Source organism: Brachyhypopomus gauderio, chromosome 6 (assembly GCF_052324685.1).
Source record: "Brachyhypopomus gauderio isolate BG-103 chromosome 6, BGAUD_0.2, whole genome shotgun sequence".
NCBI lineage: Eukaryota > Metazoa > Chordata > Actinopteri > Gymnotiformes > Hypopomidae > Brachyhypopomus > Brachyhypopomus gauderio.
Window position 1 is genome coordinate 11,636,114 of NC_135216.1, and position 25,144 is coordinate 11,661,257.

Sequence of the window (25,144 nt, forward strand, 5' to 3'; positions counted from 1 at the left end):
TCATTGTAGAAAGGGAGTTTACATTTACAGCAATATTCTAATGTAGAAAGATTTTTATATTTTCTCAGTTTGGCAATATATGTCGTCACGGTAGGCTGGGCCAGCCCCACAGGGGAGCCGCCCACTTAATATTCCACACGTTCCTCTAGACAGACACTCCCCCTTTCCAATCCACCCGCTTACTCCTTAATCACTGGCACCTGTCTCGTATCACCCTCACTCCCTACTTCAGCCCACAGGTCCTGGCAGTCTTGGCTGTGCATTCCTTGCACATAGAGCAGTGAGCATGCTCACGTCATCTTCTTCTCCCTGCAAAGTCACAGCGTCGCTATTGCTGTGCGCATGTGGCTTTTCTTTATTTCACTGCGTGTGATTGTCATTGCTGTGCTACGGACGTTAAAGATTCCACGGCACCAAACTCCACATCTGCTGCTTCTGTCACCCCGTTACATATGTGCTCCCTGGGAACTACATCCATGATCTTGGTTCCATAATTTGCTCCACCTGCTGTCCCAGAAGGTTAGTATATTTATCTGGGTGATGGTCTCAGGTTAGTGTATTTATCTGTGCAATGGTCTCAGGTTCATGTCTTTATCTGTGTGATGGTTTCAGGTTAGTATATTTATCTGTGAGATGTTTCCATGTTCATTCCATGTCTGAATTCCTCCCACAGTCAAAAAACACAGAGTTAAGATAAAAACTTGCTACCTGCCCAGACCTGGTATGAATGACTCTGCCCAATGATGGATGGTGCTTTGTGCCGGGTGTTTTCCTCTCTCCCCATCTTGTGCCTGCCTGTGGTTTCTGGCTGAGAGTACACTGTGTGCAAGTGGATGTAATTCTCACTGGATGTAAAAATTGTGCAGTGCATTGACTGTAAAGCATTATATGGTACTGAGAAAGGTGCAATATAAGTGTTACTTCCTATCACATTATCTCTGGCTTTTTTGTGGTTGTAAACATTATTTTGACACACTTAAATGTCAATATTAATATTTACTAGGACATATCCTGTGACAGAGACCATTACCCCACGATGTTGGCCTCCACTACATGTCTATCTTTATAATTTTAGAGATAGGCACAGTGAACATTGATCATATTAATATCTCAACCCTTGCATGATGAAAAATTCACTTTTAAAAACGGTGTTAAAATCATTAGGGTAAAATGACAATATTGTAATTTACAGCCATGATGTCTTTTCTATACTTAAACCTCTGAATGCTTTGGTGAATTGTGCTTTTATGTAGATCATTTGATTGGCCTACTCTCAATGTAAGAAGCACTATTTGTAGTTCCTTATTTGCAAAGTCACTCACCATAAATTGCCAGCATATATCACTTCTCTATTATGCTGGAAGGTTAATGCCTACAATACCCAGACAATGTAGTTTCTTGTGGTCGATATACCTCAGGTTTATCTTGACCTATGAAACACTATATATTAAAAAATGCCTTCTCATACAGTGCTCCATACTCCTGGAATAAACTTCATAAGACCTTGAAATGAAACATTAAAAATATTTACAGTAATTCTGAGCCTCTTTGTATTTGATTGTGATTGCTTTATGTAATGTTATCAGTTTAATGTTTATTAAAATTGTATTTAGTTATTTTTTTCTTGTTAATACTTTCATGTAGGTTGGTACCACTGAAATGTGGGGTTTGACTGGTTTTATGGACTGGAAATAAAATGAAATGTCCACTGTTGGTCATTGGATCTATGGACCACACAATTTTCTTCCCTTCTTGCCATGAATTTTGTTTGTTTTGCTTTAAGAAACAACCAATGCTGTTCATTACATCTAAAATCTAGTTTTGTTCTATGTGTACGTCAAACATTAGGCACGTGTAAGATGGCGGTAAGCGAGATGCTGAGGAAGCATTCATGTTCGAGTCACATCTTTTATTGAAAACAAAACAAAACCCAAGTGAGTGAATACAGCAAACACTGGCGAGGGCAAGACCATTTCCCCACAATGAGTAGTGGCAACCATGACACCGAACAGACAATCAGGACTGGGAAATGCACAAGACAGTGAACGACAGACAAGACACAGGTGGATCGGTTTAGGACACGGATTGACATGAGTTGGGGTGGAACCTAGGAAGACAAAAACAAAAGCATTAGGACAGGACAACAACAAACAGGGGACCATGTAGTTTGACACCATCTCAACCATTAATTACAACATGATTAAAATGTCAGTCATTGACAGAGAAGATACCTAATACAAATTCTGCATGGTCACAGATGGAAAAATCTTATGGCTGTCTTATGGTTCTATTATGTGTTTTTTTTTTTTACATTAAAAAATAATGGGTGGTGTTTATCATAGACGTGAGGAAACCCAGGGTTGATTGGTGGCCACTGCCTTCATCCCGGATGATCACCATACCCACATGGAGGACACAATCTGCAAGACATATTCAGTTGTCTGAACTAAGGCACTAAAGAGGAGAACAGAACCACACAGGCAGAGCTATACATTAGGAACCATGGGGTGTTTATAAAGAGACGCAAGGGACATAAACTAGCAGGGAAACCAAAACAGAGAGATGGGCACATAGACAGACCAAATAGAACTAACTATGAGTAACATGAACAGGAAGACACTAACATGGTAAACTTAAATAAGGGAACATCAGCAGAATTGCTAAATTAACAAACCTCTACATCGAAAAGGGATAAACACAAATAGGGATTGATTAAACAGGGAAACATGAACAGAGAAGCTAACCTAACAAGCATGAACTAGGAAGAGGGAGAAACACAAAAACAGGGGACCTGAACAGTAAATACAGCACAAGGAACTAACCATGAAAACCTGAACAGAATCATCTCCCAGGGTCCAAGACAAGGTATAACAACATTGATCCACACTGCAATACTACCAGGACAGGGACTAAATAACAAACCAATTAAACCACTAAAACAAGGGGCAGCTGGAAACAATAAACGGGGAGTGAACAAACTGAAGAGAAACTGTGGCAACGAAAACTATGGAAACAGGAAAAAGATCACTAGACTGACAGGTAGGGGCGGAGCCAGACATGACAGCTCCTTTATAAACTGCACCTCTTCTACTAATATGCATATTGTATTTAGATATCTGAGATATTAAACTATTGCCAATGCTGTTATTAATAAGACACTCTACAAATATATTAAAATCAAATTAGGCTTTAAAAAGTGCAAGTTGGAATGAATGCTCTTGAGTCTGTGCCTCTTGCCTCTTGTTAATTTTAGTGCACTGGAACAATGACCACACACAACATGTCCAACACTAATTTATTATGGTTGTAACTAGCAAGTGTTATTGTGCTCTTGAGCTCTTGAACAAGCTTGGGTTCTCAGCTGTGCTATTCTTAGATGTAAAGGAAAAGGCATGATGGCAATTTAGGTTGGCAATTTAGTTCTGCAGTTGACTAATAATGATGCATTAAACCTGAGCTGCAGCTTTTGGCTTATAAAGATTAATCAATATTTGTGCTCTCTCTCCTACACATAGTCAAAGACAAGATTTAAGACTTTCTGTCTCAGAATTGACTGCTCTGGGGAAACTGTTAGAGTGCATATATGAGTCTAATAGAAGTTTCATATGAATTAGAGCTTGGATCTATAACCACTGTGCTATGCTGTTTATCTTAGTTTGTGAATTTTTCTCCATTTGATAGAGTGTCATATGATAAATATTAAATAAATATTACTATTATCTAATAATGAAAAAGCTTTATGCAGGTTTTGAAAATGTTTAACTTTTTCTATCTATCTATCTATCTATCTATCTATCTATCTATCTATCTATCTATCTATCTATCTATCTATCTATCTATCTATCTATCTATCTATCTATCTATCTATCTATCGAAAATTCCCCACTCACCCCAAGTTTCCTTCAAGCTCAGATGTTGTAATGACAATGCTTACCTGTCACTACTATGTCCGGTTGGTTAACCATTACAGTGTCATCAGTCTGTATATGGAACACGCACATGATCTTAGCTCATTCTCCTCCACCTTTGAGGGTATATCCCACTTTCACACCATACTTGACACAGATGTTTCTGTATACTATGCCAGACAATTAGTTATGTCATCCCATGTACTCTCTACCTGCTAGCATCTTGCAACCCACTGTTATGTGCTGGACTGTCTCAGTGGCTTCTTCGGCAAAGCCTGCATCTGGTGACCTGCCTGGTGTAGATCCCACCCTCATTTAATTATGTATTCAGAGGTTGTTTCTGTGCTCCCATGATTAGTGCCTCTATGCAATTTTCCAACCTAGCCTCCTCCAACCATCTGACACCATGATGGTTCTTGTTCCTCCACATTCCCATTCCCTTGGGCTTCCGCTGTTTGACATAATCACTAAACACTCCATCACGTGGGGCCATCTTGCTGGAATACTCCTGGATCTTGGATGTTTCTTTCTGAATATTTTCTCTGGTGCTCACCAACCCCCACCCACTTCTGCTTAGCGTATAGTATAAGAGTGCTGGATCTAGGCTGAAGAGTTTTGTGGAAGCTGAGGACATTGTGTCTTGATGACAGTGGCTTCTATCGCCTCCTTTGTCCAGTTTATTATACCAGTGGGGTATCTGATCATTGGTAGAACATAGGTGTTGTTAGCCTGGATCTTGTTCTTCCAGTTGAAATTGACTTCTCAGAACTTTGTTTTGGGTGTACATGGTTTCCTTGTGGCCTCTTCATTAATCTCATTTGCCCATTGGATTCAAAGGTACTTGTAGCTGCCTTCAACATCTGTTATTTTACCTTCTGGTAGTATGATCCACTCCGTTCTAACTTCCCTCTCTTTGTAACCATGCATTTACACATATCCAGTCTGAATTAAATTCCAGTTTCATTGCCGAATATCCTGTAGAGATGGATTAGTGAGTCGATGTCACGTCCACTTCTAGCATACAGCTTTATGTCATGTCATCCACGTAGAGGAGGTGGCTGATGGTTGCAATATTCCAAAGCGAGAATCCATAGACAGTCTTGGTGATGACTGCACTGAGGGGGTTCAGGTCTGTGCAGAAGAGCAGGAGAGACAGGGCATCTCCTTGGTAAATCTCGCACTTGATAATGACTCACACTGTCAGCCTGAAGTTGGTCTCTAGGTTCATCATCCACAGCCCCATTGAAGTCTTGGTGAAGGCTTGTTGATGGTGTTATATTCACCAGTCGCTGCTGCTTGTTTCTTCTGGTGTTCTTGCTAATGCCTTTCTGGGTCCCCCCTCATGTACCTACTCATCTTAGCCACAATGCTGTCTGACAGGAGCTTTCCTGTTGTGCAGAGGCAGGTTATCGACCCCTTTCTGGGGGTCCTTCAGGTTCAGGACTGTTCTGCCTTAAGTTAACCATTCAGGGTGGGTTTCATGCATTAGCCGCTGGCTCATTTGCAATGTCAGATGTTCAGTTGGTTTCTTCAGCCAGTAGGCACGGATCATGTCAGGGCCTTGAGGTGTAGGCGAGGACCATGTCAGGGCCTTGAGGTGTAGGCGAGGACCATGTCAGGGCCTTGAGGTGTAGGCGAGGACCATGTCAGGGCCTGGAGGTGTAGGCGAGGACTATGTCAGGGCCTGGAAGTGTAGGCAAGGACCATATCAGGGCTTGGAGTTGTAGGCGAGGAGTATGTCAGGACCTTGAGATGTAGGCACAGTCCATGTCAGGGCATGGAGAGTGGTGGTCTACTAGTTGCACTACTAGAAAAAAATGGAAAATCAGCAAAGAACATGAAAGAAAAATGTTTGCTAGGTTGTATAACATTGTCAACTATCTAAGACTTCAGCATGGATGGCACAGTGTATTGATAAGTACTGCTGCACTGTGCATGTCTGTGGTTATGGGCTACAGTACAGTACATTGCATTTATTCTTACTTGAAATGAAGCTCAACTAACGAAGAAAGCGTCAGAGCACTCATGATCTAGGGACGTTTCTCTCTTAGGGATAACTGATTCAAGTAGCCAAAGAGTTACGTCCAACACTGAGTTGGATGGTCAAGTCACAGTGTTTGAGCTCATTCTTGCCTGCTGTCATATCCCCACTAAGGCATTATTCAATCTGGAGAAAGTGGGCTTTTCCTTCATTGCCAGAATTTAAACTGTTGGTATTAAATCTGATAAAAAATGAAGGACAGCGCCATGTGTTACTTTTGCATTGGTTAATAACCATGATATTATATCATCTATGTATGTCACGGTTTTAAGTGAGTGAACTTTTTTGAAGTGGCCTCTATATATCAACACCTGGTTACTGGTGCACAGCTGTGGTTATGGTGAATATTGATAGTGATTCACTGATGTTTCCTCTTCACTCACTTCTTCAGACATGATGGATAGACCATCAACTTTGCAACTGTTAATTAGTTATGTTCTTATACAATTCATTAAAGCCCCAGGGTTTCAGCCCTGAACTCTGCCCATCTATACAGATGTTAAGCTGTGAAAAGGGCTTTATTTCAGCCGGGCTCTCCCCTTCACAGCCCTCCTGTACTCCCGTGTCTTCATCACAGAGAATTTAGTGTGGTTGACGTGCTGGCAAAGCATTAACTTACCACTCTGCCTCGAAGAAATAGAAAGAGCAAGAGAGGAAGAGTAGAGAAAGAAAATGAGAGAGAGAGAGAGAGAGAGAGAGAGAGAGAGAATAGTGTTGGTATGCTGGTCAGATCTACTGGACTTCACCAGCTCCAGATCTGTCAGTATTTTTCTCCCCATTTTGACCATGTTTCTTCTCTCTTGTATGAATATTTTCATCTTCTGCTGTCAGTGTTGCGTAAAGGAGATGTGACGTGTGTGTTAATCAGTCTCTGACACCAGACACCAAAACTTCAGGAAAACAACTTTATGGTTGGTGTGGAAATACCCGTTGACTAAAGTACAGAAGAGTTTCCTAATATCTTTTGTAATAATAACTATATTTCCTATAGTGTTTCTATCCACAATGAGATCTCAGAAATTTCATATCACTGACTACTGCCCCCCCACCCCACCCCCACCCCCAAGAGTCAGCTCTGGTCATAAAGAGATATGAACACTTGCACATCACAACCTTGACTTGGTATTTTTATAGCCAACAATTGTATATACAGTTTATGCATTTCATTTAAAGACCTTAAAAGGTCATTGCTGTTTGTTTACTTTGCTGTACAGAAAAAAATTTCTGCTAGAGGTGGATTGTACCCAGAGTTCTTAATATTTCTGCTAGAGGTGGATGCCCAGAGTTCTGGTGCAATGGGCCACTTGGTTTTTCAACACATCCCTGTGATTCCATAGCACATTTCTCAGTGTCATTTTTCTCATTAAAGCAACTTGTATTTGCCTTGTGTTGCTAATGGCAACATGCCATTAACAACTTCATGCACCCTCTGAGGTCAAAGAAGACCTGCAGATGGTGGCACTAATGGTCATTATCTGAGAAATATCAGTTCGGCGCCTTGGAAGAAAATCTCAACAAACAAATGCGATTACTCACACAACAGCTAATTGGGCCACTGTCAATGTGTATTTCACAGCAGTACAGCAACTCTCGCCCACCAGTGGCAAGTTGTATTCAAAGCTCAAGCTTTAAATTGGCATATGAAACAAACAGCTGTTATGCATATTAACTTAAATGATATGGTTACCACATTACTATTTGATTTAGTTTCATAAGAAATAAAGCTGAGATTACTCTTGTTTTTTGTTTGTTTTTTTGTGCCTGCAAATGGGACTTTTGGGCTGTCAGATATGCCTTAAATAACCCTTACACACACACCACACACACTCCGGCACTTGTAACTAATTTGTATTTTGAAAGTCTGTGTCATGATATCTGGCATATATCAAAAACAGTATTATGTCAGTGCAATTTAGTTCCAACCTCAGTTTTCAGGAAAAAATAAATAACAGATAAACAAACAAATAAATAAATCTCACCTGGACCCAGTTTTTCCATTCGATTTTCTATAGCTCAGAAGTTAAAAAATCTTACTTCAAAAAAGAATAATCCAAGCACTCCATGTATCACGATACTGGAAGCATTTTGCTCCTTTAACTTTGCCATTTGCCAGTTTCTTCTAACAAATATATCTACCTAGATATGACATAAAATGACAGATGGATGCTGGAACATTGCTAATGTCAGTCCAAGGGTTTTGAGCTGTTTTTGAGACCCAGAGGCCATTGGACTCTACTACATTAGATCACAGTGTGCAGTTGTAACATATCCAGACATCACTGCCAAATCCATAATGGCTGGAACTAAAACTGTTGCCCTCTTGATTCCCTACAAACATGCTTTAAAACATCTCATGCAGTGAACTTGGACATTTCTAATTACAACCATAGCATGTCACGAAAGAACACGTCTACTTTGCATTTTCAGGTTTAGTATGGTTGACAGGTCTCCATATATTGGAGCTGGAATTTGTCCCACAAGATGCCTTAAGGACGTGCCGCAGGGTTTTGTTGCATTGTAACTCCCACTGAGATGCACAGCAGAGAGTCAACCAGTGCATGCAAAGTGCAAATTGAGCGTAGAACCCTGTAAACAGAGCATCCTCCTAGGGCTTCACCATTACCGTGCCCTCTCCCTGGTGAGAAATAACATCTCTCTGCTAAGTATTGCAAACAGACTTTGAAAGTCTCAGTGGGGTTACGAGGAAAATATCCTCAACAAACAGCAGTGGTGCAGTACTCTAGCTTTAAAACAAATGAAAGGTTGGTTGGTGTGATGAGTTGGAGTTTCAGCTTATGAGAGTCATCAAGTGCTGGTGACACAGATGAGATGCATGTGCTAATTTAGTCTATCCGTATTGCTATTGAAATGGCATAGGCAAGTTTGGAAACATAGCCAAAGCATATTATTGATTATATATGATTTTTACAAAACATTTAATTTGACAGCCTATTGTCCTAACCTTAGCTCAGTGATGGTACATTGTGTTTGTGTGAGTGTGTGAGAAAGATGTAAAGTCAAAGAAAGAAAGAGAGAGGAAAATCATGTCATAGAGTCATTATCATCTAACCGAAGGTAAATGTCAAATGAAATCATGAATCAAGAATCAAACCCTCTTAACCCATGTTATTAAAAGCCAATGGAGCAAGAAAGAAGAGCATGCTCAGAGACCTTATGGCCATGATTATAAGAGGAACAGTAGGATAACATTGGCCTAGACAGTGGCAATGACTGTAATGCATGGGAGATTCCAAGGTCTTCTAAATTGCATATGACATCACATAGTAAATGTTTCATCTTTGCAGCACAGAAACTGCCTATGGTTTGTTTAATCTTGCCTACTGCTGTTAACTAACATGCTGCTAACATGCTGCTAACTATTATTAACTTTGTAGTGATCATTGGCTATGTTACACAATACAGGCTGACTCAGTAGAGGTGAGCACCGGAGCATTAATCAAAGTCCTTTGTGGAAACCAGTGAGATGACTGATGTTTTCAATGAATGTCCCCATACCCACTGTGATGTATGGCAGAGCAAATGAGCATCTTATTCCCATCCTGGACATCACTCTTTGGCCCTTCTCATCCCTCAGGTCACGCTAGATTGCATTATTTATTTATGAGTCCTCGTCTCTGACAGAGATCTAGCTTCCTGCTTCCGTTGGCCGTTTTGATAATCAAAAAAATGAGAAATATGACAATAAGACATATGACGCTAACAGAAAAGGCAGACTTGCAAATTGAAGTGACATTTTGGCACGGCATTGACCTTAAAACTTTTCATCATTGACCGGCCAGAACCTTCAGTTTGATTATGAGTTAATGCAATAAACGTGAGAGCCATGGTTTTCAACACAAATCGATTTTAATTTCAAATGTTTTCTCAGCACGCCCACATCAGCAGCATTTCAGCCATGTTCTCCTGTCTTCATCAGCCTCCTGAACATGGAGCGTAGCCGCCCTGGCCCACAATCAGAATTCTAGACACAGGATTATTAATTCTGCCCTGGCTATCAGATTTGGACGAGTATCAGTCGATGAGACCCATACATCATACAACGGCCCAGCCTGACAGCTGCCACGGTCTCTTGACTGAACTCTGACCCCACTTCATTCAAACTCCTACATGCCACGCTTCAACACGGCCTCATTTTGGCACGGCCCCCGTCATGAACATTCTGCCTGAGCTCCATGGCTCATGTTTCCCACTGGTTACATCTCTGCCCACCGGACCATTGCACAGGCTAATAGTATGAGGGAGAGCTACATGGGACCTCTTGGTATAGCCTAATGGGAGGTGCAGTGGATGTGAAAATGTAGCAACGACCCACTTCTCGTACCCCCATCACTCACAGCTCCCACATCTCCCACCAGCCCGGGGGCGGTGCTGGTTCAGAGTCTTAGGAGACTACTGTAGCTTTTCACTTAACGATGAACAAGACAAGATAGTTAAGAGATTAAATTCTGCTCCATTGCTGATAATGCACACTTGTTACTGTAAATTTGTTTGCACGTTACCTCTGACAACAAAGAAATGCTACACAACACGATGAAGCCATAGTGGATTGAGAGGTGGAAACATATAGGACTGGCTATCAGGACTGCACTTAGAGTTTTCCATTTTTTGGCAGTGCTCCTATCCAGAGAGGGAGTCCTTATGTGATATTATGGAAGGATGTATCAGCACTCCCTAGCTCATGTTCTCATGAAGGGAAGAGTACTCATGAGTCACTTTGTTTTATTCTGAGCTTGGTGGGCACTATCGTTATTTTAATGACTTCACATCTTACACATGCTGTCAAGAACAGATGCATGCACAAATTAAAAGAGGAAAACTACAATAATCTGACAACCACTGTATGTCTGGAAAATTTGTACTTTTTTATTTTTTATCTTAAATGATAACATATCAAATGTCTTTCTTTGCTGTAGCTATGTTAGACTGGCCTTGAGTTTATGCTGTGTTTTTAGGTTCATTTTGTTTCCAGATGTTTTTAATTGCTTTTCTTTTATTTCAGATGTCACATAATCTTGATAATTGTGCTTCAATTCTTTCAGGACATAAATGTTGGTAGGGACTCGTAGAATAATAAGTGGTGATGTTGCAACAATCACTCAGTCTCTCTCTACTTTCAGTGATGATCCTCTGGTAGGCCCTTCATTAATCATGTTGGAAATTACAGAAATTGTTTTGCTTTATTCACACAGCATATTAATCTAGGAGAGACAACTTCTTTATTACTTGCGTTATGGTGGATTCAGAATGTTCCTATACTGGGTCTGCAGTGAATGCCTAAGAAATTCCAAAGTCAGGGATCATTGACACTGCTTCACGAGTCAGGATGGAGTCAAGCCCATTTAGTATTTAGATGTGATAAACAGTGGAATACATAGCAGTACTAGAAGGCAACATTTTCACTCAAGAAAGCACTTTTATTGCAAGGCTTACACCCTGCAAATAACCAAAAAATGGGATTTACTCTAAACAGGGGAAAAACGGGGAAGGAAAGAGAACCAAAAAGACATACACACACAAACACACACACACACACACACACACACACACACACATAGAGGGTACAGCACAGCACAGCTAATAAAAACACACATATGATACAACACCTGGAATGACATTAAACATTCATTTTTGTTTCATTTACAAGTTGTAGTGAGGCTCGTGGCAGTGTGGCAGCTCGTGGCGTGCCCTCTCTGCTCCCACCATCACTACGACTGCGGGAGATGCGGGAGATGCCGCATAGTGTTGTGTGTTCAGCTCCTCCAGACCTGGCAGATCCCTCCAAAAGAAACGGGGGGGGGGGGGGGGGATACTGCCAGGGAGTCCTGACTACTGACCTCTAGTCCTGACAGCTTCACTTGTCTCCTTTTCTTTGGTTCTCTTCTTGTCGAGCACAGCCACAACTGCCGCGAAATCCAAGCTGACTCGAGCACGCATCCTTTATAGGCTCACGCCCGGATTCATGCACATGCGGCTCAAACCCTCTACCATGACCCAAAGCTGCTTTCTCCCCTTCGTCACGACTCAGCTGCCAGTGACGGATCGCCGTTGCTCTCGAGACACCTGGTGTGCCGTTTGCTGTGTGAGGGAACACACCTCGTCAAAGTAGCGACACTGACGAGCCTGTGTAGACGTGTGCGGAACCTGAAGTCCACAACAGCGGCGGCTCTGGCCAACTATGGGGCTGACGCTGAGCGTTGTTCCCCTCTATGTCTGCTCACCCCTCAGTGAGAAACCCAGCTTCCGTCTCCCTGCCAGCTCAGGTCTGCGGCGTTGACTGGTGTGGTGTCATTTCCTTCTGCACCACCAGCACACCAGTCAGTTAGCTGCCACTCACTCGGGGAGCCACTCTGCACATGGTCTCCTTGTGGAGCTTGTTTGCTCTGGTGTCCCTGCGCTGAGGACGGAGTTCCATTTTCTCAGTCTCTGCAGTCGCTGCTTGGAGTCTGGCTGGTACAGTGAGCTGTATGTGCTGCGTCCCCGGCTCCTCTGGCAGAAGCATCTCCAAGAAGTAGAGTAGTGCCAGCTTCTACACGGGCAGCAAGCTCAAACGCTGGGTACGCCTGTGTACGAACAGCGCGCTCAGTTCCATCACCAGCACGCTTATACTCTCTTCCTGAAGCCCCCACCACTCCGTGAGCAACCGTTTGACCAATAATGCCAACGCCATGTGCGAGAGACTTTGTTGGAGGACGACAAACACTGCTGGCGGCAGATCCGTGAGCACCCGTGGTGCCGTCCCTCCTGTGCCAGACGCAACTGCGTTGCGGACAGCTGTCCAGCCAAGATGCTGAGCAACCATTTGTAGCTATGTGGAGAATGGGCGCCACGCGTCTCTGCTGTTGTAGCACAGTAGATGGATGTGTATTGACCTTTTCTCACTGGCCACTGGCTGTAGCATGCTAACTTCTTAAATGTCTTCCTCAGCCAGACAGACAAGCTAATTAAAACACACAAATCAACAATTTGAATTACATTAAAACATTCATTTTAAACTAATTTACAGGATGTAGGAAGGTGCATGTTATCAGGGTCTTTGCAGTACCTTCTCTGCTCTGTCTTTCTAAGGCATTGCCACTATAGATTACTTGATGACGTTCTTAAGAACACCCACTTTACAGCAGTACCAAAGACAACCACCATGCATTTTTACCAGCAATTAGATATGTTGCAGCACGACTGGCCCCACTATTGTTCTCTGAAGCCAACTGACTGACTATACATGAATCCTGTAGGCAAACAACATCGTCACAATGTTGACATCATGTTGACATCAATCTCGTCTCCACATTTCAACATTGTTTTTTCATTGACAGTTGCTATAATGTTGGATTGTCAACCTGTCTTCAGTTTTGGTCTATCGTTATAATTTTATAATAATATTATATATAATAATAATCAATCTGTTATCAGTGCTGATATTTCAACCATATTTTAACATCACTCTAACACTGGGTAGCACGGACGTAATTTTGATTTCAAAAGTGGGGGGGACATGGATTCGTCGCTATTTAAATATTTGGTTTTAACCGTAAAAACTGGGGGGGACCACAAGCTGCTAAAAATCATTAATGAATTCTGTAAATTTACCAAAACAAAGTGCCTACTGGGATGTGCATATTTTGTTTTGTTAAACTTATATTTGCCTCTTTCATGAATGACCAGGTTTTCTTGTCACTCATTCATCATTTATATTACAGATTGAGAATGCTGTTTATGCAAACACTTTTGAATTTGACAAACAGATATGTGCATTCAGACATCCCATGCCAATTTCTCTTTTCTAGACTCCCTAGTGTCTAGAAGAGGCTAGCCCCATTTTAAAAATCCTGTTAGATATCAGACAGTCATATTTGGGACCAGTGATATACATAGATGGCCCAGACAAACGCTGAGCAGGTCACATGTATGCATGCACGACTACGTCACTGGAGCTCTGGTTAAAACATTTGACTCTATGCCACCACAGATGCTTCAGCTCCAGTTGTGAGCAATCAGACGCACGATTACAATGAGGGGAAAGATGAATGGAATAAAATGGCGTGCATCCATAGACCACTTCTATGCCAAAGCTTGCTAGGCTGAAGGGGAACGTGTGTAAAAAAAATAAACACCACTATATAATCACTAAAATTCACTCACTCAAGCTATATCAAGTGCACATTCAACGCTTCATAACCACTAATAACCCCTCACAATTTCCACACAAAATATCACCATACCTATCTAAGTCTTTAAGTTAGCAAACTAAAGGGTAGAAGAAAAAAATTATAATAACACCCCAGCTTTGTCACCCCAGCCACCTTCACATCCTCCCTCACTGCATCTAAAAACCTCCTCTTTGGCCTTCTTCTCCTCTTTCTGCCTGGTGGCTCCATCCTCAGCACCCCTCTCCCAATATAACTCTAATCCCTCCTCTGCACATGCCCAAACCATCTCAGTCTCGCCTCCCTAACTTTATCTCCCAACCATCCTGCTTGTGATGGCCCTCTAACAAACCAGTTCCTAATCTTGCTCATCCTTGTCACTCCCGGTGAGAATCACAGTATCTTCATCTCTGCCTCTTTCAGCTCACTTTCCTGTCTTTTAGTCAGTGCCTCCAAGCCATACAACATAGCAGGCCTCACTTCTGTCTTATAGACTTTCACTTTGGCGGGTACCCTTCTATCACAAATCAGCCCTGCAACTCCATACCATCCACTCCACACTGCCTAAACTCTTTTATTCACCTCTCTCACACTCAACCCCAAGTATCTAAACTCATCCACTTTCATCACCTGGATTTCTTGCAACTTAACCTCTCCCCCGCCATCCCTCTCATTCACACACATGCGCTCCATGTTTCTCCTGCTAACTTTCATTCCCTTTCTCTCCAATGCATTCTCTCCAGGCTCTCCTCTAGCTGTTTCCTGCTCAACAAATCAATGTTACAAATCAGAACGTCATCTGTGAACATCATAGGCAAGGTAACAACTTTTGTGCACTGTGGTCACTAAGTGTGTCTTACAAAAAACATAAACCTACAGAAAGAGAATGTAAAAATAAAATACATTACAAATAAAATAGTATGTGATTTTTAAAAATTATAGAAATAAAAAAGACTGAAAATGAGAAATCCATTAGAACATTCCTGAGATCCCAGAAAGGTTGTTGCAAAAACAACCAAAAATAAAGAGATTGATTTAAAACAATAATTTAAGAATTACAGTATTATTGCTACAGGAGAAAACATTCAGCTCTCAATCCTTGAAAGGAGATCTGACTTTATTCAGTCCATGAAACAGTCCTATTAAGTCTTCTCTCAATCCCTGATAGAATGACAGTCTTCTCTCAATCCATGAGAGAATAAGCCAGTCTTCTCTCAATGCCTTAGAGCATGCCAGTCTTCTTTCAATCCTTGAGAGGAGTCTTCTCTCAATCCATGAGAGGATAAACCAGTCTTCTCTCAATCCCTGAGAGGATGCCAGTCTTCTTTCTATCCATGAGAGGATAACATAGTCTTTTGTCAATCCCTGAGATGATTCCAGTCTTCTCTTAATCCATGAGAGGATAACACAGACTTTTCTCACACTCACAAACAGCAATAGAACTACTTTAGCAACACAGTTATATTTCAGTCCCTGGGAGGATATCAATCTTTACAGAAAAATACAAAGACATAATTAAAAGAATTTATAAAAATATACAATATTAAAGGATATTACAATAAATACCTCAATCATAAGTGCAGGAAAAGATAAAATGTTTAACTTATATTTTAAAAATTCTACATTTGATGCACTAAGATCTTATGGCAGCTTGATCTAGTTGTATGCAGCAAAATAGCTTCACCATATTAAGTTCAAAATCTGGTCTTAATTAGCTGACCATGGATCCAAGAGATCTTCTCAGTTTATGTTATTTAAATATATCTAAGGTATATTCTGGGCCAAAACCATTCAATGATTTATAAACTCCAGTGCTGAGAAGAGAAACCAGTGTAAAGACATTTGGAGTATGCTCTGTTCTTTAAGTGCTAGTTAAAACTGTAGCAGCATAAATCTGAATAAAATACAGTTGTTTAATTAATGATCTTTTTGGGCAGTCCAGTTAAAAGACCATTACAATATCCAACTCTACTGGAGATAAAAGAATAGATACTCTAGATCTTGTTGGAGAGTCAATACTTCTCCACGTTTCCTCTTCATCCTTGCTTTTATACCCGCATCCTAGACGTAACATCCACTGTAAATAAGAAAGGACTCAGAGCTGACCCTTGAATACACTCCCACTTCCACTTTAAACTCACCTGTTATTCCTACTACACATCTCATTGCTGTCACAGTATCCTTACGCGTATCTTGCGCCATACTTCTCATATTCTTCTCTGCCACTCCTGATTCCCCCATATATGGGACCACAGTTTCTCTCTTGGTACCCTATCATAAGCTTTCTCTAGATCTACAAGCACACAATTCAACTCCTTCTGGCCTTCCTTATACTTCTCCATCAGCATTCTCAAAGCAAATATTGCATCAGTATTTCACTTTGCTGGCAGGAAACCATATTGTTGCTCATAAATCCTCCTTTCTCAACCTAGCTTCTACAACTCTTTCCCAGGTCTTCGCGCTGTAGATGAAGGTGGGCTTAAACTGTTGTACTGTTGTTCCACCCTTATTCTTAAAAATCTTAACCATTCCACTTCTTCTCCACTCCTCAGGCATCTTCTCGCATTTTAATATTTTATTAAACAATCCAGTTAAAAAATTCATTTTTCTCCTAAAAATGCCAATGCCTCCACTGGTATGTCACCTGACGCAAAAGCCTTTCCACTATTTCATTCTCTTTATAGCTGCCCTCACTTCCTCCTTCCATCCAAGGTACTGGGGCTTGCTGTCTCTATATCATTCAACCTTCTCTCCTTTATTTTCTTCATTGATCAGGTCCTCTTTTTCCTTCTCAAATTACCACTCTCCTCATTTGCCTGCACCTTCCAATCTGCATCCTTTATCATTTTACCCTGCTGTATATCCTTCCCTTATCTTTTCCTCAGTGTGACCAATTGGTACGATTTCTTTTCGCCTTGCTTAGTGTCCAGCTTCTCAAACAGCTATACAGCTTCTCCTTAGCCTTCACCACTTCTGTTTGCCGTATATCTCCTTGTACTCCTGTCTATTCTCTTCATCTGTTTGAAGATCCAGGCTCTTTTCACCATTCTCTTCCTTCTCTAACTTCTCTGAACATCTTCATTCCACCACTAAGTCTGTTCTTTTTCCTTTCTCTGTCCAGATGCCACACCAAATACCTTCCTAGTTCATGCCCTCACCACTGTGATCATTGTCCAAAAATTTGCCATGGGTCTACATTTGTTTAACAATGTAAATTATTTAACAATGTTTTATGTGTACCTGTTCACAGGTACTTCTGCATTATTTTGGTATACTGAATTTAATTGAGTTGAATTTAATTTCACTTTTTGTCCTCCAGGGTCACTAGGCTTACAAGAATCAGGAAGATGTAATTAAGGCTATGTTCACGTTAAGAAACATGATGTTCAAAAACAATTCAGATTCTTGCCAGAGCCGGAGTGGCTAATCGGGAGATTTGGTAGGATTCCTTATGGGCCGGCTCATGTCAATATAGTTTGGGCTGATTGGGAGGGAAAAATAATTTTGGGCCCTGATTCTTGCTCACATCACATGCAAATATCCCAACGATCCATATTCATAATTGTAAGTGGCTTGTAAATATCCGAAATGTGAACGAATATGTCCTTCAAAACGTCACTGCTACGTTTTCTTCAGAAGTTCCCAACAAGAACGGCAAGTTATTGACATGGCTCATGGTATATAAACCAGCAAAAATGACACGCTACGAGGTCGGCAAAAAGTCTTAACAGCCAAATAATGAAATACTTCAGGTTAGAAATATGAGCGTAAAAATGTAAGCTTCATGTGGGTGTGTGTCGTTAGGTGAACAATATTTGGGAACCGCTTTAGTTGGATTACCAAGATGGATGAATATGGGAGTAGCCTGATTAATGGTAAAAGCTCTGAAAACCACTTTCATTCTCTTCACTTTGACCGGTGTAGTTTCATTGCATGTCATCTTGTAGGGGTTGGGATACAAGCTACGACCAAAAGGGAAACGTTTAATGTGTTAGTTACCTAAGTATAGCTCTAATTATATATCTGACAGCTAACTTTCAACTTTACACTAAATAGAAGCTAGCTTGACATAACTTTAGGTCTGAAAGGCTTTACTGAAAACTATTTTTCTCCACTAGCAATTGGCAAGTCAACTGGAAAATGTATTAGATAGCTAGCTAGCCGTGGAACATGAAAGGTCAGGAACATTATAACTTTTATTTTTTGTTAACAGTTAAGTGTTTCGAAGTGTAACGTCTCATACACGAAAAGCCACAGTGGCAGCTGCTCTGGCAACTTAGGCTTGTCTAGTTGTCTTGTTTTAAACAGTTAATTTATTTAAGATGCCACTGGAAACGTATAATGAACACTGTCATGAATCTGGCCCATATTTAGCTTCCATTTCCTAACCCTAGTTGAACAGACAATCATGTGGAGCGATCGTGTCAGATGCTGTGTGTGAAACATTTATGAAAATAAAAACTTTAAATGTTGAGATTTGAGAAAATACTCAAATAAGCTCGGCACTGTGGGAATCTGTTTTTTGTTTAATCTGTGATGTATCACTTTTCATCAGTTGGATCTTGGATGAATTGGAGTTCACCTCACTATTGCACTTTGCTGTGTTTTATCTCAGGGGATTTTTCTCATGGAAGGAAGGCAGTGAAGAAAATGTAAACATCACCCCCTGACCTTCCTATGTAGGTGGATGCTGGATGTTGTCCAAGTAAGTGCAAAAATTACATTTGCCTGATGAGTTAGAAACCTGGAAAGAACTCTTAAAAGACAGGAATGTTTGAGCATGAATGCAAGGAAAGAGAAAGAAAAGTGGGACAAAGCAAGGAAGATTTTTGAGGCCTGTCTTTAGTAGAATAAAAGCAAGCATTAGCAAGGCAAGAGTCTTTCTATGACTATCAGACAGCTGAAGAATTGCCCCAGAAAGGAGCTCTTCAGTATCGTGAGACAAGAAAAAGCTTTTAGTGTCAGATTCCTACATGATGTGTAGAGATTTACCAGAACAGTCCTGTGTTTCAGAAGTGGAAGGAGTCTCCTCTAGAGCTGCGAAAGAATCTTCGAAATTTCAGTCCTAATGTAATCACAGATGCATTTGGGAGAGCATCCCGTATGTGCAACACCAGGGGCTTTTGTGATATTAACAGAAGGTTTGAAGATGAGGCTCTCCTGCAGCTCCCTTTTCAACCACTTCTGCACTGGAACACTCCCCATATTTCCTGGAGCTTATACCATATAAATCTCAAGGAGGACCTTAAACTGCTTTTTCATTATTGTGCTGTGAGAGATGTTCTTGAACTTGTCAGAATCAAACCAGGAGAAAGTGGGGTATGGTGAGGAGTAAAGAAGCCCCGTGGCACAATATGAAATTCTTGAAGTTGTTCTTATTTTACCTGCCATCTTGTTCGAGCCTTCACCTCCCACAGGAAAGACCTTAGTGCTGCCCTTTTATGTTTACGTGTGCCTTTACCAATGGGATGATAAAGGGATAAACACGAACTGCTGTGCTTGAGAAAATTTAAATACTTACATCCTATTTAGTGTTGAACAACTCAATACGAGAGATGTCAGGCTGAGGCAGTGGCCTTCCCAGGAAAAAACTTTAAAAATTTCTCACTGTGCTCCACATCTAACTGACCATGAATTCGGGCTCAGGACCGAAGTGCTGGGGATTCCATCAGACATCTGCTTTGGGTTCAGCTCTTCAGTGGAACTGTGTAGAATGATCCTGGATGATTTCTCACACCACACAAAAAGAAACATCCCACTTTGACCTGGTCCTGTGATTATTTCATTCACCAGAAAAAATTACTTCCCTCAAAGTCCATTGTTGTCTTGCTATCTCTTCATGTGGTATAGTTGCCTGGAAATAAGTTTCAAAGTTTCAAAGCTACAGGTTCAAAGTTGTCTTCATGGTTAATCTTACTGAACTATTGTGATAAAAATAGTCATAAAACTGCAACAGTTCTAATTGATTATAGTAGAATCACAGGACATACTTGAAGACATAAACTGACTGTCTGTCAAGGGTATTGCATGGTGCATAACATGCTTTCATTGCAAAAAAATGACCTCTGCCTGCAGACTGCTTGGATGTGCTCTGATGTGATGACTCCCATTCTGGCTTCTTCTACCTCTGCACGACTAATTATTTTAGCACTGTGTGATAAATCAGAACTGAATCAGAGTATTGTAGCTATTGCATTCTCAGTAGTACTCCATTTCATGAATAAGTGAATATCAATAAGTGATCTGTTGTGTCATATGTCTGGTCATGATTTCTTATACTAGGAATGGTAAGAAATGTGTCATGTGGGGGTTTATTTCAGATATCAAACACAGTCAGATTAACAGCAGGCTGCACACAACGTAGCAAAACTGGTTTAAATTTCTCGTAGGGGAATGGATTTTTGGTGTGAAGCTATTGTGAAAACCCCTAATTAAATCCATTGGTGCCACCTGTGTAGAGCTGAACCAGTGGCATACGCTCCAAAACCTGGGAGGAGGGCACACAGCACCTCTCCATTATTTCACGCTCTGCTGAATAGTGATCTGTTTCATGAGCACCGCTTTCGCTCACACGAACGAACCGCATGACATCGCTGCGCTAAGACGAGGCGGTGGCGGCTGACATTTTACGCCACAGCATAGATCACAAATGTCACTTTGCGGATGTGATCAGAACATGGGGGTTAGAATAAGGGGGGGAGGGGGGGTGTTTTCCAGCTTACTCTGACATGTGTCTCATTGTAAAATGTATTAGGCAAAAAACTGAGGTGGATTGGATTTCTAGGCTGACTAGGCAGAGAGGAAATCCAGACTTCTGACTGAACATGACACTACCCTTCCGCCCAAAACCTCAATTGCTGCCTCTGTAATGAATTCATAACACAGTACCAATAAGATGTTTATTAACACTTCACAGAAGGAGAGAAGAGATCAGCAGGGCGTTGATCATTGAGAGGTACACTGATACCATTTCTCTGCTTTGCTCTAATGACTAAGGACAAGTGAAGAGCCCCTTCATTACACAGAGGAAACAGCATGCTGAAATCTTGCCTAATAATTACTTGGATTGGTGAGTATAATCACAACAGGCATCATGATGCCCTTCACTATAATGCCGAGGTGGTGAGGATTTTGTTGAGCATTTGTATATGACGTGTGATGGATATGTCTGTGCCACTGGGGACAAGAATTTTTGGATGTTAAAGTGATGAATATCATGCGCTACAATTTGCTGCAGGATATTGAATCATCCAGTGGCATAATTGGTTTGATCTCAGGCCTTGTTCTCATTCATCACCTGAATCTTTCATCCAATGTCTTCACATCGTGCCTTTGATGATATTTTTTTTTTTTCAAATTTCAAGTGTGGATGTACCTTAGATATAATGGCCTATCAATGCAGGAACCCCACATCAGATAAGTGTCACTCAAATTTAAAGACAAAAAAAAAAAACATTATTTAATCATAATCCTTATATTCTGTTCTTCATACTGTTTTGTCAAATGTAGAATTACTGAAGTTGTATTCAACAGATAAATTAGGTGAGGGGAAAAGAATAAGTCATAAATAATTGGGCAGGACACAGCGGTGAAGACAAGGAGGGGTATGGGACCAAACCAAAAACTAAAGCACATTGTTTAGGTGACAGACTAGACAGGGGCAGATAAGGTGGACAGACAGACAGGGGAAACCATGAAATGTATATGTTGCCTACTGACATATTACAACATAAATGAATGGGATTGTGAAAACACAGTGATCTAAAGAAACAGAATATCATAACCCCTTATCTAGAGGGGGATTATAACATTTACTTTTGGATCAAAATGTTCCAGATAATTAAGTCTAAGTGGATAAGATGAGAATTTTAAATCTGAATAGGCTTAAAAACCTCATTATAGCACATTTGAAGATCTAGAAATGTCTTGGTAATGCTGAAAGATGCTGATAATACGCTTTTGTTAAATAATTGTATTAATGTAGTTTATGAATTAACATTTACTTACGAGTGACACTTTAAACCACTTTAATTTTAGGCTCACATGCCAAGGAAATTCCAAGTCCAAGTACCATGTGAAGAACACGGTTGTCACTTGTCCTGTGTAGCAGTCTCTCTCTCTTAGTGCACTTTTATAATCAGTTTTGCTTTCATTCTTTCGTTGATCTCTTAAGTTGGAGACTCACGTATGCCTCTTCCTTTTTTTTCCCTGCACATTCTTTACCCATGACACTCTGCAGCAGGCTGTAATGAAACCACAGAGAACTGCAATATGTTGAAATGCCCGGCCTCTGAGCCACACATACACAGAGCGTACATAAGTTATATCTACACATACATCTTCCACACTTGGGCTGCTGGAGCTGTTCATAGAGCTGTCATGATAATGATCCTTTATTCCTGCTGATGATAATGATGTTTGTTCCACCAGATGAATTCTGTGTGCCACTAGTTGAACAGAGTGATGACTGGATTGAGTTCTTTGTTCACATTACCCAAAGAAGCAGCAGGGGGTTGAGAAATCAACTTGCCATAAAAGGCATTTTGGAGAGAGGAACACGGCTTGTCAAGTCATTGATGACAGAATTAACCTCCTGTTGTGACACAGAACATAGATGATCTTTCTCCAGCTTCTCCTCAAGCACTCATTTACAAATATTCATCAAACTTACTGTCATAAAATAACTAGTGATGAGGCAAAAACATGCAATCAGTGTTCTGGCAAGAATTAATATTCACACAGCACCTGCCCATCTTCACATAAAACCTGAATATTGACAAAACATTTAGTGGACAATCTAGAAATGTAACATATAGTATTAATAATAGAACAAGTGCTTGTTACACACACACACACACACACACAAACAAACACACACACAAAGACCTAATCTGTTAGTATTAAACATTGTTTTCTGTAGCGTCTAATTCATTGTATCATTAAGTGATCTTTGTGCTAAACTTGCCATTGCAAGGAACATTTACCTAATGCAATTAATAAACGATATTTCTAGCTGCCTCCTTAAATGATTAGCATGGTACATTACCCCGCCCTACATAACTTTAATTGCATATCATCACACTGTGGGGTTGGGGGGGATGGGGGTTCTCTATTCTCATGTACTCATATGCGGAATTAAAGGGGCATCGAGGGGCAAAAAAAAATAGATACTCAAAATAAAAGAAAAAGCTAATTTATCCCTACAGCTGAAGTGATCCTTGGGCACAAATAGCATTGACTTCTTAGAAATTCCTTTTTCTGCAGTTTGGGTACTGACCTCTTGAAGCCATTCATATTTATAAAGACCACACGGGCACAGGTGTTATTTGCAAGGTTAGAGAGTGTAAGAGAAGCCAAGGTCATTGCAGACACTAAAAATCAAAAGGAAAAATGCACACAGTGCACTTCTCTCCGATTCTGCACACTCTTTTGCTCACTCTCTAATGTATTACATTCTCTCAATTGCTGTAATGTAACAGTACCACCAGAAGATAATGCTGAAATTGTTATAGACAATGGCATAGCCTAGCTGGTCTTGCTCTCTTCTAGTTCTGATAAATAGTAAATGTAATGTAAATGTACAATAGTCCAGTGATGGGTAAAAAAAAAAAACCCGTTTCCTAGAAATGTATAATGTGCGAAACATATATATGATGTTTGAGTACAGTCTTAGTCTTACGACTCATACTTTACAAAGGCTCGGTGCATTACAATCACTCTAGTTACCATTTTTACCATGGATTATTCAGTATCTTGTAGACATGAACTTGCAAACTACAGAGGCAAAGTATGTGAAATAGCCTGTCAGATCTGAAGAGGGTATCAAAGCTTTCCTTTAACCTGAGACAGCCTCTCTGAACAGAGCATTTAGTGTGCAGTGACCTAACACTGGAGTTCTCCCTGATAGCTTTGTCTGTCATACTGAAGGTACCACTATGAACCCTGTCCAACTCAATCTTTCAGTAATGTTGCAGTGGATAGAGGAGTGGTGGCTTTGTGGAGCCCTGATTGTTCAGTTGGTCCCTTCGTCGATCTATCTGTCATTTATGTGCTGAGCTCCAAAAAGTACAACCATGGTAAACGAACCGAGACAGAAGAACACAGAGAACAGAGCCTCCGTATAGAGCGACGGATATTGTATTTCTCACTAGCTTTCATGCCCGTGTGTCCTTAAACAGATTTTAAACAATGATAGAAGAGTTTAAAAATATGGTGATAAATGTTTTAACTTACTGCAAAGATTTACTGCATATATACTCACATACATTTATATAGCAGCTTCTTGGAACAATGGAGTCATTAGGTGTGGTAAAACAGCCAAAGTTTGAAATTCAATCAATTACATAGACCACTGGCAAACTCATGTGTTTTTCTACTGCTGATATGCAGGTTCCTGCTCTTTCTTCGCCTGGCTCTTATCTAGCATATTACTTATTAATTTTGTATGCACCAAGTCTAGTATTCACCTTCATGTTTAGGGTAAACACGTCCAATGTCCTTTCTTCAATACTTTAAAGAGCCTCTTGACCATTGATCTCTAGTGATCAATTTTCCTGGGGCCATTTCTCTCAGTGTTGTGACTTGCTTTCATCTCTGTTTCTCCCTCTCTGGTCCTGGACTCCAAACCTGTCCGCTCATCACTTTTTGGCTTGTGTTAATCAGCTGCTTGTTTCTGTGGAACTCTTGTATGATCCCATGGACCAGGCAGACCCCTAGGAGCCCCTAACGTAATATTTCTAATTAAGCTTGTCCTCCTGTATTAAACTGCTTTGTATTTCACATGCATCCATGGCCGTGGGCTCAAGTCTCACCTTGGAAATGTAATAGAGGCCACAGCTTCTCACTGCAGCCTAGCACTGCTTCTACCTCCTGGGGCGGAGAAGAGGGAAAAAGACACCAAGGTGTCCTTCTTTTAGAAGGATAAGTACTCTATGATTTTCTGGGAGAAATGGCACAAAAGAGATTTTTTTTTCTGTTGATTGGATTTATTGATCTGAGTTTAAAATTGGTATTAGTAGTTTGCTATATGA

General features: G+C 40.7%; 3 long non-coding RNA genes across 3 annotated transcripts; 1 reads left to right on the top strand and 2 right to left on the bottom strand.

Moving 5' to 3' along the window:
• The first annotated feature begins 228 nt into the window (after positions 1 to 228).
• Positions 229 to 930, top strand: LOC143516223 (uncharacterized). The gene is made up of 2 exons (XR_013131611.1): positions 229 to 519; positions 674 to 930. It is a non-coding gene; the product is annotated as an uncharacterized LOC143516223 (long non-coding RNA).
• Positions 931 to 1,874: 944 nt separating this feature from the next.
• LOC143516224 (uncharacterized) lies at positions 1,875 to 2,886 on the bottom strand. The gene is made up of 3 exons (XR_013131612.1): positions 2,823 to 2,886; positions 2,232 to 2,420; positions 1,875 to 2,107 (listed from the first exon to the last, which is right to left on the bottom strand). It is a non-coding gene; the product is annotated as an uncharacterized LOC143516224 (long non-coding RNA).
• A 10,911-nt stretch (positions 2,887 to 13,797) lies between these two features.
• On the bottom strand, positions 13,798 to 22,568 carry LOC143516225 (uncharacterized). The gene is made up of 3 exons (XR_013131613.1): positions 22,452 to 22,568; positions 22,122 to 22,357; positions 13,798 to 15,442 (listed from the first exon to the last, which is right to left on the bottom strand). It is a non-coding gene; the product is annotated as an uncharacterized LOC143516225 (long non-coding RNA).
• Between the last annotated feature and the right edge of the window lie 2,576 nt (positions 22,569 to 25,144).